Consider the following 14,362-nt stretch of genomic DNA (forward strand, 5'->3'; position numbering starts at 1 on the left):
CTTTGCACCCATCTCTGGGATCATCTTCATTTCTGAGAATAGAGGCCCTCCCCCTTCGCTGGGAGAAAAAGCATCTTCATCTCTAAGACTATCTCTGGGAGTATCTCAGTATCTCTAGGAACAGAGGTTTTCTCCTTCTGATTGGAGCAAGAGTCCTCATCGCTTCCATCTCTCCCTGTTCAAACGTCTCCTCAAATTACAGCTGCTTCAGCATTTGCTTATTCCAGCACAGGTGCTTTTGCTTACAAAAAAGCGTTTGAACACTCCACTGCCCCATGCTTTCATGAAATTACAGCGGGTACTCTGATATATCATAGTCTATCACCATGTCATAGGTTAGCAAGCATAGTCCCGGAAGGGATATCCTTGCTAAGGGGTGCTTACAGCTTCCTCTGGGACCTGACAGAACCTATCAGCTGGCCAGTTTGAATATGGACAATTCTTTAAGCCACTTAAAGTTGTGACCGCCTCTGTGATCCACACTTAAGAATAGACAAACTCCCCCCCAGCTCTCTCTCATTTCCGGCGCTAGGACAGGTGGCTGCAGGGCCCAAGCGGGGGCCAGCGGGCCCAGCCAGGCCCTGCTTGGGCCAGGCCGGGCCCGGCCACGGCCAGCCTGGAGCCATGGGCCTGTTCCAGCCGTGGAACCCCCCCCACTGCCTTGCCGTGGGCAGCCGGAGCGGCTCGGAACCACCCCCTCTCCACTGCGATAAGAAAAATTCAACATTCCAGCTGCAAAGCTGCAAGGCTGAGGTGAGATTAACCCTTTTATTGCTGTGAAGAGCTGAAAACCTGAGGGAAGAGAGAGGAGATGCTTAAAGCTGAAATTCTGTTGTGAAGCTATGATATATCAGAGTATCCTGTTGTAATTTCATGAAGATATGCGGGGTGGAGTGTTCAACTCGTAAGCAATAAGCAGATGCTGACGCAGCTGTAATTTCATGAGAAGTTTGGACAGGGAGAGATGAACCAGATGAGGACTTTTGCTCCAAACGGGAAAGGAGAAAACTTCAGTTCCTAGAGATGCTCCCAGAGATAGTCTTAAAGATGAAGATGAGGAAGACCCTTTGCTCCCAGGGAAGGAGAAGGGCCTCTGTTTTTTTTGTTTCTAAACGGCTCAACCTTAAAATTGTACCCCAAAAAACTTCAAGAGTGGACCATCGAAAGCAGTTGTGGGAAAAGCTGCAAGTCGGGGGGAAGGGACTCACATTGCGAGCAGAGAGACTCCTCTTCCTAAATGGACTGAACAATATTTGCAAGTGGGTGGCTGTCTCATTGTGATAATGTTTTTATAGCACGAGCAAGAAGAGACTTCTCTTTCTAAATGGACTGAACAAGGTTATTATGGAAGTGGTAAACAGACTGAACATCTTAAGGGTTGTCTTTTTACATTGTCAGTGGGAGAAGGGAGGAAGGTGGGGGGAGGAGGAGAGTTCTGAAGCTGGTATAATTTTTTTTTTTTTTCTTTCCTTCTTTTAGGTCTGTTAATAAACTTCTTTATATTCTTTCAAGTTTGGTGCCTGCTTTGCATTTCTCCTAATTCTTATCTCACAGAAGATAAACAGTAATGAGTATTTTGGACCAAACCACTACACTAAATTGGTGTTTCCGCCCGGTTACAAACCTAATCCACGACACACCACCACAGCTTTACAACAGAATTTCAGCTTTAAGCATCTCCTCTTTCTCCTCCCTCAGGATTTCAGCTCTTCTTTCTTTACTTAATGTCTGCAGGCTTCATGTGTTCTGGAGGAAACTTACATCACTAAAAAGGGTTAATCTCAGCCGGGCCTTGCATCTGGAATTCACTTATCGCTGTTGGTCACATGATCTTTGCTGGGCAACAGGGCACCTTCAGCTGAATCTTTGGCCGCACTGGAGAGGGAGGGGGGCCGGGCTGCGCCGTCTGCACGTAGCAGGGCTGTGGGGGGCCGTGGGTGGAACAGGGCTGCATGGATCCAGAATGGCTGTGTCCTCGCCCGGACCCGGCCTGAGCAGGTCCTGGCCTGGACCCAGTAGGGCCTGGCAGGGCCTGCTGGGCCTTGTATGGGCCCAGCCCAGTTACCTGTCCCCTGGCCAAAAGCAAGAGAGAGCACTTCCCAGGGTTTGTCCATTCTTAAATGTGGACCACAGAGGCAGTCAAAATTCTAAGTTGCTTAAAAATTTGTCAATATTCAAACTAGCCAGTTGATAGGTTCTGTTAGGTCATAGAGGAAGCTGTAAGCACCTCTTTGCAAAAGACTCACTTCCAGGGCTATGCTTGCTAACCCATGACACACACCACATAGAAAAATATCAATATTCACTTAAAATCATATGTTATTCCTTATTTTCCTTTGAAGATTTTGTGTCATTGACATTTTTCTTTGAGAGATATTTTATTTATCTGAGGTTTTTGGATGCATAAACATCAAGCCTGATATTACTGCACATTTAACCCAAAAGACCTCTATTCTGTTTAAAGAAAATAACAAACTAAGAGCTGTCAGCACTGACTCCACTTAAAGGTCTCCTGACCCTTTCAATATCAGGATCAATGGATTTCATCAAAGCTGATGACAGCTGAATAGCATTAGGTTTGGATATAGAAATTACATCTTCCACTAGAGTAAGAAGCAGCTATTTCCCTCAGTTAAGGGGTAATGCATCATGCAACTGGACAAAAAATACTGTTTAACTCCAGTTAAAAATTTAGAGGTTCCTCTTATTACTTCCATTTTGCCTCATAAGTAGACTGTTGACAGTGAAACCCTCTTCTCCTCAAAGTCAAGTGGAGGAGGGACCAAAATCTTTGGATTTTAGGGAAAAGGCAGGACCTACTGTTACAGTCAGTGAGTTAAAAAGAGGCAGTAAGCAGAAAACTGGTGGGTCTGTCTCCCTGAGGCTGTTTTTTAATATTAACTTCTGCAGCCCATGTGAATAGAAGGTACATGGAGAAATTCAAATCTCAGGAGGAGGAGATTCAAATCCTCAGTGAGGAGGCTCAGTCCAGCTCTTCAACACGACCCCTGACCACACTCTTCCAGCACATTTTCACATTATTTTTTGTTTAGAATAAAAAAACATTTTCTGACTGATAGATGTGTTATTGAATTGTTTCCAACCCCTTTAATACATAGCAAAAAAAGTCACAACAGCTACTTGATTGCATTTTGACAAGTTTCTTATTTTTCTGGCAGGCTGTGCTTCTCCCATAAAAGAAGAGGTGTTTGAGAAGGAGATCTCTTAATTTGTGACTCATTCTGCACAGTAGTGTCTTCATTGACTTGAGGCTGATAAAACATTTCTGTTTCCCTTTTCTGGCTCCAGGGCTTTCTTCCTTTTCAGAACTGTTTTGTTTTTGTTTTTTTCTAGAATACCATGAAGCTTTGTTTTGTTGTTTGGGTGGAGTTTTTTGCCTTGATGTTGGAACTGCTGTCTGTTCACTCTGCCTCATTCCTCTCCTGCATTTTTGGAATGAAATCTTCAGCACAATGCCATGGAGGATGTCTGCTGTAGAACCTTACTTTGCCTTTTGTCTTTTCCTTATTTGCTTTGAGAGAATCAGAAGTAGCTGCATTTCCTAGGTATGAGATGTTGATGCAGACTGATGAGAGCAAATCGACAAATTATATTCTGGAGAATATAATAACAGTAACTTCTCTGGAGTTGCTGTCAATTGATTCTGATACCTCCTTTTTGTATTCAAACAAAGCATTATAGTAATCCACTTATTTTTGCATGGTAAGCAGCATAAAATAGACTTTGCTGAGGATTCTTAGTAGCCATTTAAATTCCTCTGAAACTATTTTATCACTTCAGTCTGAAATCACCCTTCTCAGATCATTTATTCTGTGAAAGTAATGATATGTTTACCATAACTGGCTTGCTAGATAAGTGTTGAGTCCCCTATGATTAATGTGCTTATTCTTGACAGCAAAATGAAGCTGTAGCCTATGCAAATATGTCAGACATGCCATGGAGCAATTTCTAGAGTCTTCTGGAAATCCCTTTGGTGCAGGCATGACCTGTTCAAAGAGCTCCATCTAGGTTTATCCCTTTTGTCATGCAAGCAGTGATATTTGCAATTCTGAGTTAGTTGTTGTGATTTAGGAATGGTGTTCTCCAGTTTAGTACTCCTGCTAAAAACACACCACCACTCGCAAGCCTCCTCCAATGGGAGGCACAAAAGGCAGAGATCACAGGTTGAAGAACAATTTACTGGAGACAGCAATGAGAGAGGAAAACAAACAGTAACAGCAAAAATATTAGTAACAAAAGTATACAAAAGAGAGAGTGATTGCCATGCAAAAAAGCTCACTGTGAACCCCAAGACAATGAACAAACGGTGAACAGTTTCCCCCCTCCCACCACCTTTTTCTCCATCAAAAGCCACACCTTTCTTCTCAAAAGCCAGACAGTCTCTGAACTCCTGCCCTGGAAATGATGTGAGGGGTACAGAATAATGTCCTGGCCACACATACAGGTCTGGGCTCTGGCCCCTCATGACTACTGCAAAAAAAAAAAAAAAATCTCTTTCCTGGATTTTCTGGACCAGAACAGAGTATTGGATTTGCAAGGCAATATTTTGGTAACGGCTTTTTGGCAATGGAGGGGGCTACAAGAGTGGCTTCTGTGAGGAGGTGTTGAAAGTTTCCTCTGTGTCTGACAGAGCCAATGCCAGCTGGCTCCAAGACAGACCTGCTGCTGGCTGAACCCATGGGTGTTGGTGGTAGCATCTCCGGGGTAACATATTTAATGGGGGAAAGAAAGTGGTGCAAGAGTAACTGAAAGAGAGGAGTGAGAATATGTGAAAGAAACCTGACACATGGTTCAGGGAAGAAGAAGGTGGACAAGGTACTCCGGGCACCAGAGCAAAGATTTCCCTGCAGCCTGTGGTGCAGACCATGGTGAGGCAGCTGTGCCCCTGCAGCCCATGGAGGTGCACACTAGAGCAGAGATCCACATGGTCCATGGAGGACCCCATGCTGGAGCCGGTGGATGCCTGAAGGAGACTGACCCTATGAGAAGCTCATGCTGGAGCAGGCTCCTGGAAGGACCTATGGACCCATGGAGAGAGAAATCCAGGCTTGAGCAGGTTTGCTAGCAGGACTTGTATAACCCACTCTGGAGCAGCCTGTTCCTGGAGGACTGCACTCCATGGAAGGGACCCATGCCAGAGCAGTTTGTAAAGAACTGCAGCCTGTGGGAAGGACACATGTTGGAGAATTTTGTGGTGGACCATTTCCTGTTGGAGGAACTTCATGCAGGAGCAGGGGAAGAGAGTGAGGAGTCCAGTGCCAGGATCAATGGTCTCTTCAGGTTCCTTGACTACTACCAAGACGGGTCTTGGGGTGTTCCCCATGGGTTTGGTAAAAGAACTTTTGTAGGGGTAAAGTTGCTGAAAGGGGCCAGCACACACACTACTTGCTAGAGCCTTCGCAATGTCAACCTTCCTATTCACCACAAGCTCATCATATTTTGGACCATCCTTGCGTGGAGATGTGACAAGGAAAAAAAGGCCAAGCACTTTGCTTACTTCATCGCTACAGACTCCCAGCAAAGGCAGAGTCACAGAAATTCAGATGCATGAAGGTTTCTGGCTCTGCTCCAGCTCCAAGAAACTTTCAAATAGTCATGTCACACTATGCCGAGTTACACATCCACACAGAGGTCATCTTTATTTTGAATCCTTTTGGTAGGTCCCGTAGATTTTAGCTACTGTTTTTCTGGTATTCAAACAATGGTTAAATAAGAATGCCTCCAGTTCTTGCTATAACTGCAATCATAATAAAATCTTGATGTAAAGAAAAACGGCTCTTTCATTTGTCTAGGGGCTCAGAAAACTGAATGACACTTCCTGAAAGAGACAATGCCTCTTCCAAACAGACTGATTCATTGTGAATGAGGAGAGATTCCCAGCTCTGCAGGGCCAAGTAGGATGTCCTTGATCTGCATCACCTTCAGAACAGAGAAGGGAAGTCTGACAGATAGCTGCTGCACTTTTATTTTTGAAAGATAAGAGATGTGATGCCTAAAACTTTTATCTCTGTTCACATCCAGCTCTGTCTCAGCCTTGAATATGCTGCCTCAAAGCCCCCAGATTTTTCAGTTCCGCTGTTGTGAAAATGCCTTGTGGAGCAAGATTAAAGCTTCTGGAACCTGCTGTCTTCAGCCTATACAAATTGCAGAGGATGCAGGTTTCAATGAATTACAGGTACTTAGAAAATTCACAGAGCCTCCATGTGCCTTAGCTGTATGTATTTCACTATTTAACATAATTTCAGCTGTGATAAAATGATCTGGCCGCTAATGCTATGTTGTCAGGGAGATTATTTGACCTCTCCCAGAGGGAGTTCACTGTGTGGAAAGCAAAAAGCTCAGGATAAACAATTCATTTTAAAAGAGCATCCATGCATAATCATTGGCGCTGTACAAAAAGCAGTACACATTAATTCCTTCTTTCTATCTTCATGAAAATCAGTTATCCTAGTCAGAGTTTTACAGTGCCCAAACTGAATGGGGTTTGACCTCCTAGAGAAGATATCTGACAAAATGTTCCAGGTTTTTTTATGGCTGTCAGGGAGCAAAAGATCGGAAACCAATTGTGACTGCAAATGACTGTAGTAGCAACATAAGAGAATTTAAGAGAATGGTGTGTTATAAGAGCAGTCCAACTAGAAAGAAAATATTTCTGATGCCTAAGAGTAACAGGATAGAAAGCCTTTCTTTGTCTCTTTGCACAGTCAGGATCTGATTTGACATCTGCTTGAATCAATGAGGAAAACTACCTTATTTTGGGTCCAGTATGTGTAGAAACAGGATCATGACCAAAAAGAATAACAGAGTCATCCATGAAGGAATGTCTTTAAAATCTGTAAAAAGGACAGGCTGTACATGCTCTCAGCATAACTTGTTCATTTTGAGGCTTTATGACAAATTGTGGAAAGGACAGGTAAAGTGAGGCTGGAAGTATACCAGCTCTGCTCTGCAGTAGCCACTGTTTTGATATGGTTAGCCACTCTGTGCTTCTCCTGATGTTTAAGGAAATGCAAAACCAGCTTGAGACACTGGTTTTCCCACAGAAGTCGTGGACTGACATATCCAGATTGTAAACAGCCGTTGCAGGCAGGTGAAACAGGAAAACAAGGCTTAGAGAAACAGGCCACAACCTCTGAGGCAGAGCCAGGCCTTCATTTTGAAAGAAAGAATTTCCCCTGGCACGATATCAAACTGATTGAAATAATTAGCAACCATATTAGAGCTCTCCAAGCAAGTGATACCATCCAGCAGTCCCACTTTTCAAAAAACTCACTATTTTGTTACTTTATCAAGACTAAACATTACCAACTGAATTTATGGGCACTTGTGAACACACTGGGCTGTGGCTGCATGTCCCCTTCTTGTGTAATGAAGCTGTGACGTGACATGACATGCAATTCAAAATGCATTTCCCCAATTACGCAGTGTACATAAAAATTGCCATCTTATAAAAGATCATGACTTAAAACTGTGGTGTCAGAGCTGGAATGCTCAACAAGAAATGTACCTGTACGACCTGCTGCATTGGGAATACATGCTGAGATCATCTGTCATCTTTGTTTTGTGCTGTGCTTTCCATCCATAGAGCATACCCAGGGTTCAAGCATCAGGGTGAATCGCTGAATTAGTTTTCCACCCATTTTTCAGCAAGGCAGTAAAAAAAAAAGCTTTTTTTAAAAAATAAGGCTTTATTTTAATGTGTTGATATTCTAGGATATTTGGAGTTAATAATTTCCAATGCTATTTTTTTCAACTAAAAATCCTTTGCACAGGATTTGGGCTAACTGTAATTGCCCCAGGAAAATGTGAGCCATAAATGGATGTAAAATGAGATCGATTTGATCTGATTTAGTCTGTGTTATATTTTGCTTTTATGCAGTTTGCACACCTATTTGTAATGATAAGACATCAAATAATAGTGAATCCCAAATGACACCCAGCATGTGCTAACACAGACATGGAGACATGAAGAACACTTTGTTCAGTGTGTATTATGAATGCCCATTCTTCTTTTCTGAATTCATCATGTTTCCAGACATCTTCTGATACATATGTACCAGACAAATCGCTTATTTGCTTTGAAACTGTTCATAAAGTTCCTGCTGCTAGGGTAGCTGTACCTTTTTCAGATATATTTGTAAGGATGGAAGCTTCCTCCCTCTTTGGTTTTTTAAAAGCAGTTACAAAATGAGGACTCTTGTCCTCAGCGCACAAAGGGATGTGCACAGCATTGAATTAAAAATCACAAGCCTTAGAATGTTGTTAAGTCTGATTTGGTGCATCTTCATTGCAACATGCAGCCAAGTACTGATGCAGCTGACTATTTATATTCAACCATCCTAATTTTTAAACTTAATTTTAAATATTTGGGGCTTCAGGACCTTAGCTGTGGATTTGATACAGCTTTTACATTCATTCTCTGTTTTACGTTGTTGGGAGCCGGGTGCTTTGGTGCTGTTCCCTCCAAAGAGCTCTATGACCCCTCCCCTAGACACCATTTTAACAAAAGGTGTATATACCACCTCTCTTCAAACGCTGCACAATGCTAGGTCATGTGCAGTCATTCCAAGGTTTCCTACCACCTTTATGAGCTGATTCCATCAAAAAGTATTACAGTGAATTAAAGGACTATATATTTTTCCTTAATAACCTTTGCAATAGTGTGAAATGCTAAGGAAGACCAAACACTTCTATGATTGCAAATGGTCATGGCAACTAACAAGCTGGTTGAGAAACTGAATATGTTGCAACTTTAAAAAAATTGCTATTTTAGTCCATGCTAAAGAAAAGAAAAAGCACTTTTAGGGCTTGTTTCTTTGTGTTGTCCAGTTTTGTGAGTGTGAAGTGACGATAAGATTCACAAGAGCTATTTGAAATTGGCTAAAAGAGCTTTGTTTCTTGGGGTGTTAAATGAAGACGTAAACCTATACAACTAACATTCCACCTCAAAATTCTTGCTACTTCTTCATCTAAGGGTTACCTGTGCAAGCAATGACTGCTGGGGCCAAGAGTCACAAATTCTCACCTTCTCTTAGCAGTGCTTATTCTGAGACATATTTTGTCCTTGCTTAGTTTAAGTTCTGGCCTTCTGAACTGCTTGTTTATATGAACTGTATTTCAGATTTTGTGGTCTGTGTTAGGTAAAGGTAGGTTTTTTTTGTTGGATATCATTTTCCATGGTCCTTGCATCTTGTGTGTGTGTGAACAGGGCTGTCAGTTAACTGACTTGCTAAGGTAGCATGTTTTTAATAATGACCAAGCCTTGTCACCAATCTGTGACTTAATTGTTCCTTGATACTTAAATGAAAAATAACAAGAGCCTGAGAAAACCCCAGAATTTTATCCATCCAGATTTATACAAACCCTAACCTTACTATTCTAGTTGAGCTACTCTACTATGTCAGACTTCCTACTATAGAGGTAATGGAATCAGATCCTGCCCTGGTCCAACCTGCTCTGCAGCCAAACACAGGTCCTGGCACAGCCTCCCAGTCCCTGGGTGCCAGCAATACACCAGAATCTTTTACAGCATCTCCCTTTAGAGTCAAGGAAACAGGCAGGTGGGAAGCCACCTCTGGAGATCATCTAGTCCGACCTCCTGTGCAAAGCATTCACAGGTGGATCAGGCTGCTCAGGGCCTCACCTAGGCAAGTTCTGAAAATCTCCAGGTTTGGAGTCTCCAAATCAGTCATCCAAACAGTTTTCCATGGAACCTGCAGTGCAGTGTTATTGTGGCTAAACAGCCCAACCTGACCCAGTATCACTGACTTACTATTAATTTTGAGGAGCAGAACTTCCATCTCTTCATTCCAGGTGGAACGCTGAGGATTGACCTCCATATGGTAGTGGGCTGTGTTTCTCTAGGCTGATCAGCCTTCCAGATCTTTCTCCATCATCCTCTGTGGTGGGGCTGGGCCTGCAAATGTGGATGGGATGAGTAGGGGGAAGGAAATTGTCCCCAGTCCCTGGGAGACCCATGGGAAGTTTTGCTGGCTTTGTTCTGTACAGCAAATCATCAAGAAGGTGCTCTCTCCTTCAATACACCCACAGCTTGGTCTCCTTCCAGTGCTGCTGTCAAGACCCAGTCCCAAGCCAAGTTAGCCTTTTGTCCTTTTCTTGAGTTTTTTTTTCTGGTTTTGTGGGGCGGGGGGGGGGGGGGGGGGTACCCGGTGGTGGTTTGGTTTTGTTTTTTTCTTTTCCCAGCTTCTTTATTTTTTGAGTTATGTGGCTTTCTTATCCCTCCTGTGTCTCTTAAAAAATAGCCTTCAGCTATGTTTCCTTCCCTGCTGCTTATCCCCCACATCTCTTCCTCTCAGCTTTCCTTAGCATCCCCTTTCCTTATTTAGCATCCCCTTCTGCTGCTGCTGGTTCAAAGCCTTCTGCAGAAGGCAGTGGGGACAGCCAGACTGTTTCTTAAAGTTGCCTTAGTAGCTGATGTCAGACTGAAATTGTCCATGAGGGAGCCAGGTGAGGGGTGGACACTTCTGGGCTGCACCCATGGGACAGGTGCGTGCTGTGTCCCTCACTGTCCCGCACTGCTAGCGTGCAGCCCGGAGCAGGCAGGCATGAGCAGGGTGTGCAGCAAAGCACCTTCTCCTGCAGTCCTTTCCCATCTGTAGAACATTTCCGGATTTCCTGGAGGGCCAGCAGGAGGCAAAGCAGGAGGAGGTGAAGTGCTGGATTCTATGTAAGCACAAGAGAACAGGACTCTCTGGCATGATGGGGAGATCAGGATTCCCAGCCCTGTTCCAAAGGCTTCTGCTGGGCTTCACACGGGTCTCTACAGTAAAAGCCTGTGCTGGTGCTCTGCCAGCAATTTAGATGATGATGATCAGCCAGGCACAGGATTAACATTTCTTTCAGACTATTACATCCATTATCATGGCTACTCGTGTCCTCACTCACTGTTTCTTGTGTCCTCTTCCTTGTTTTATTCCACTCCCATTTTTCTCCCTGTCCTCAGGAATGGTATTAACCCTTTTAGACTCCACATGTGAAGTAAAAATCTGTAGTGTGAAGCATCCCTTCTGTGATGTCATGCATTCTGAACCTGTTCTTGATGGTTGCTTTTTCTCAGTAAAGCCATTTATTCTCCCATTATACTGGCAAATAACAGGAACTGCTGTTTACATGCTCTCATGACCTCATTCATCAAACATGCACACTGTGCAAGTACAAAGCAACATCAGGGAGAGAGTCTATGGCTTCCTGTTACTGCTCTGTTTGTATTTATGGAGAGCTGATTTTAGTCTGTGGCTCTAACATAAATTTTTCTGGTAATAACTCCTTACTAAGACACGACAGCTGAGTCTGGCAGTTCACCTTGAAGATATATCAAAAGATAACAAGAAACGAGGAGCAGCTCCACCGAGCTCTTAAATCTCCATACATTATAAAATTACTGGAATGGCTGCTAGGGATTGCAGTGATGCTCATTTGTTTCAGTGACTGAGCTCAGGATCTTACAGCCCTTCTTCACTTTCTGTCCCATTTGAGATGTTTTGCTGCCTTGTATTTGTACCTTCTCTGTTGATATGTTTAAGCTACACCTGAGCCACCAACACCCCGCTGTGCAACTGATCACTTTGGAAACAGAAGGTAGAGCACTACAGTCAGCTAAACCTCCACAGGGAGTGATACCAGGCTGAAGTCAATTCAGCAGGTATTTTTGCCCAGTGTTAGTTTCACTGTCTTCAGCTTTGCAACCGAATAGGTAAGAATGTGCCTGTTACAGCTTCGACCGTGTCACATCGTGGGGGAGGGGCGAGGGGGGGCTGATGGAGTGGGTGTGGGGTGAAACCATGACACACTTCTCCCTTCCTGCTCCAACCTGCTGAGCTGGGAGCAGCTGAGGAGAGGGACAGGTCTCCAGCTGTGAACGTGTCTCTGACAGCGTAGCTTCTGATCCTCCCTGCTAAGATGATTATGAAAAATGTTCACAAAATGTAACAGGCCTTTAGAGATAAGGGCAAGGGGGAAAACCTAATGGAATTTTGTGTTGTACCACACACAGTCATAAAGGGATTTATGGAGAAAGAAGGATGAGAGAGAGGGGGGAGCAGAGGGAAAGAGCTGCGTGTGGTAGGAAATTGTCTTTCAAACTATGCTATCCATTAACAAAAGCATGCTTTTACAGTCTGGTAAATTAATGCATCAACTCTTAATTATTAATTCCATAATAATGTATATAAATATATCCAATACATCCAAAAACTGTGGTCTTGCATTCTCCTAATGAAGATATTTACTTTGCATAAAGTACATTATTATAGCAGTAATGTAATACAATGAATTAAAGCTATTTTCATATGTTAGCTACATGTTCACAACTCATTCCCAATACAATTAGAGCAGAAATCAATGAGGTCCAAAAGGACCAAACTTGCCACTTTTTGCACTGCTGAATTCTAAGCAATAAAAGATCAAAACAGAACAAAATCAAATCTCCAGGAAGAAAACAGCATTTTTTCAGCTTTATCCCACAGTATTACTGTTGAGTAGGTTTTGATTTAGACTTATTTGCTCATCTCTAATTAATAATCTCAGTCTTTTGTTCCTCTGATCATCTGATATCATTGTGGTAGTTTTAATTAGCTATTTCACATGGGTAAGTCACTGCATTGCCCTTAAGATTGCACATCTCAATGTATTTTTTAAGCCTACTCTTACAAAATCAATGGAGTAATTTTCAGAGCAGCAGAAAAATGTAGCTGGCTCTTTGCAGAAATGCATCTTTTTGGTTAAATTCTCTGGTGTCTAACAAGACACAAATTCTAATCCAAGTTTCTCCTCTATTTTATGGTTTGTGTGATGGTTTTTCCCTGTATTTGTTTTCTGATGCCCTTGTTCCAAAGTTACTCCATTCCAGACACATTTGTAACCTTCTGTCCTTTATGTACATACTTGTAATATTTGCCAGCCTTAATGTATTTGAGACTGATAACCTGTCTGTCAAATGTATCAGAAGTTTGTTAAAGCCTCTGGGAATTACTGAGGTTGAACAAAGGAACAGAAGAAGCACAAGCCTCACTCCTTTCTCACAGCAGAATGAAAATCAGCAGGCTAGATTCTAATATAACACAGGCCCAAGAGAAGGCATTCCTGCATCTTTTGCCATGGACTCATCCTAATTCTAACAACAACCACCACTCTCTGGCTCTACTGCATTTCCAATTCTACTGTTTGTTCTACTTTTAAATATAAATAAGTGATTTTGTGATTCACTGTTTGCATTAGAGGGCAAACAGGCTCAGAAAGATTAACTGAAGTGAAATAAAAACAGCTGTTTTCACGACTTTTATGAAGCTCAGAAGCTATGAACAAATAGATTTACATTTTCAACTGTGGAACATGATTATTTTTTGAACTACTGAAAATACTTCAACGTTTTGAAATTACAATATGCAACTCCCGATTTCGTTTTTTCTTCCCAACAAAAATACTTTACTAGGATTGAAAAAAATTTGAAAGTCATTTCAGTCATCCTGGTTGTATTTGTTTCTACACAAAACATTCTTAGAGATCACTTTACTCAGCTATAGCAGTAGTTCTGTGCCCTTCCAGAAATGCTCCCATCTAATGATGGGAGGGGTGTGTGAATGAAGTCATGGTATAAACCAGTTTTACACTGCCTTTGCATAATAGGGCACACAACATGGAGCCTGGGATGTAGAACAGCATATTGTTTTCTTATGTTTGTACTAAGATCTTTCAGCCTGCTCCATGTTGCATTTGAACAACCAGCCATCCACCACCAACCATCTCAGCCTGACCGAAACCTTTTCCCAAGGCTTTTTGCCATGCTCTAGTAAAGACCTTGCGGGGATCACACCTCCCATTTTCCACATGGACAGCTCACATCTTTTACCGTGGTTACAGGGATCAACAGCAAAAACTGAGCACACCTGGTTAGTCAAACACCAGATGCTTACATGCTTTTTGGTATAATTCTGGTTTTTATTGCTGGTTAGGAAAAAGTCACCAAGCTTTATATCAGTTAGGGATCTGGACCCAGAAGGCTCAAACTGATCTGATGTTCTCCCTCCTTACCTGGGGAGCTGTTGGACTGCTCTTTGTCTGGACCCATCCTGATAAATACATGAACTGTTGCTGTCCCTGACCCTATTTTTCTATTACCTTTTTCTAAGATTTTTTTGAGTTATTATCATCTTGGAAAAAAGTCCTTAGCTGTCAATTGCTTTGCAAGACCAAGGGAGTCAACCTCCTTCCCAGCTCCCAGATTCTCATGCTGAACCCACTGAGAATCTCATTACAGATATGCCAAACTGCCTGTCAGTACTCAGGTGACATGAGTAATTTTCACAGCTAGGAAGAATTTGCA

The sequence above is a fragment of the Aphelocoma coerulescens genome, chromosome 2, assembly GCF_041296385.1.
Source record: "Aphelocoma coerulescens isolate FSJ_1873_10779 chromosome 2, UR_Acoe_1.0, whole genome shotgun sequence".
Lineage (NCBI taxonomy): Eukaryota > Metazoa > Chordata > Aves > Passeriformes > Corvidae > Aphelocoma > Aphelocoma coerulescens.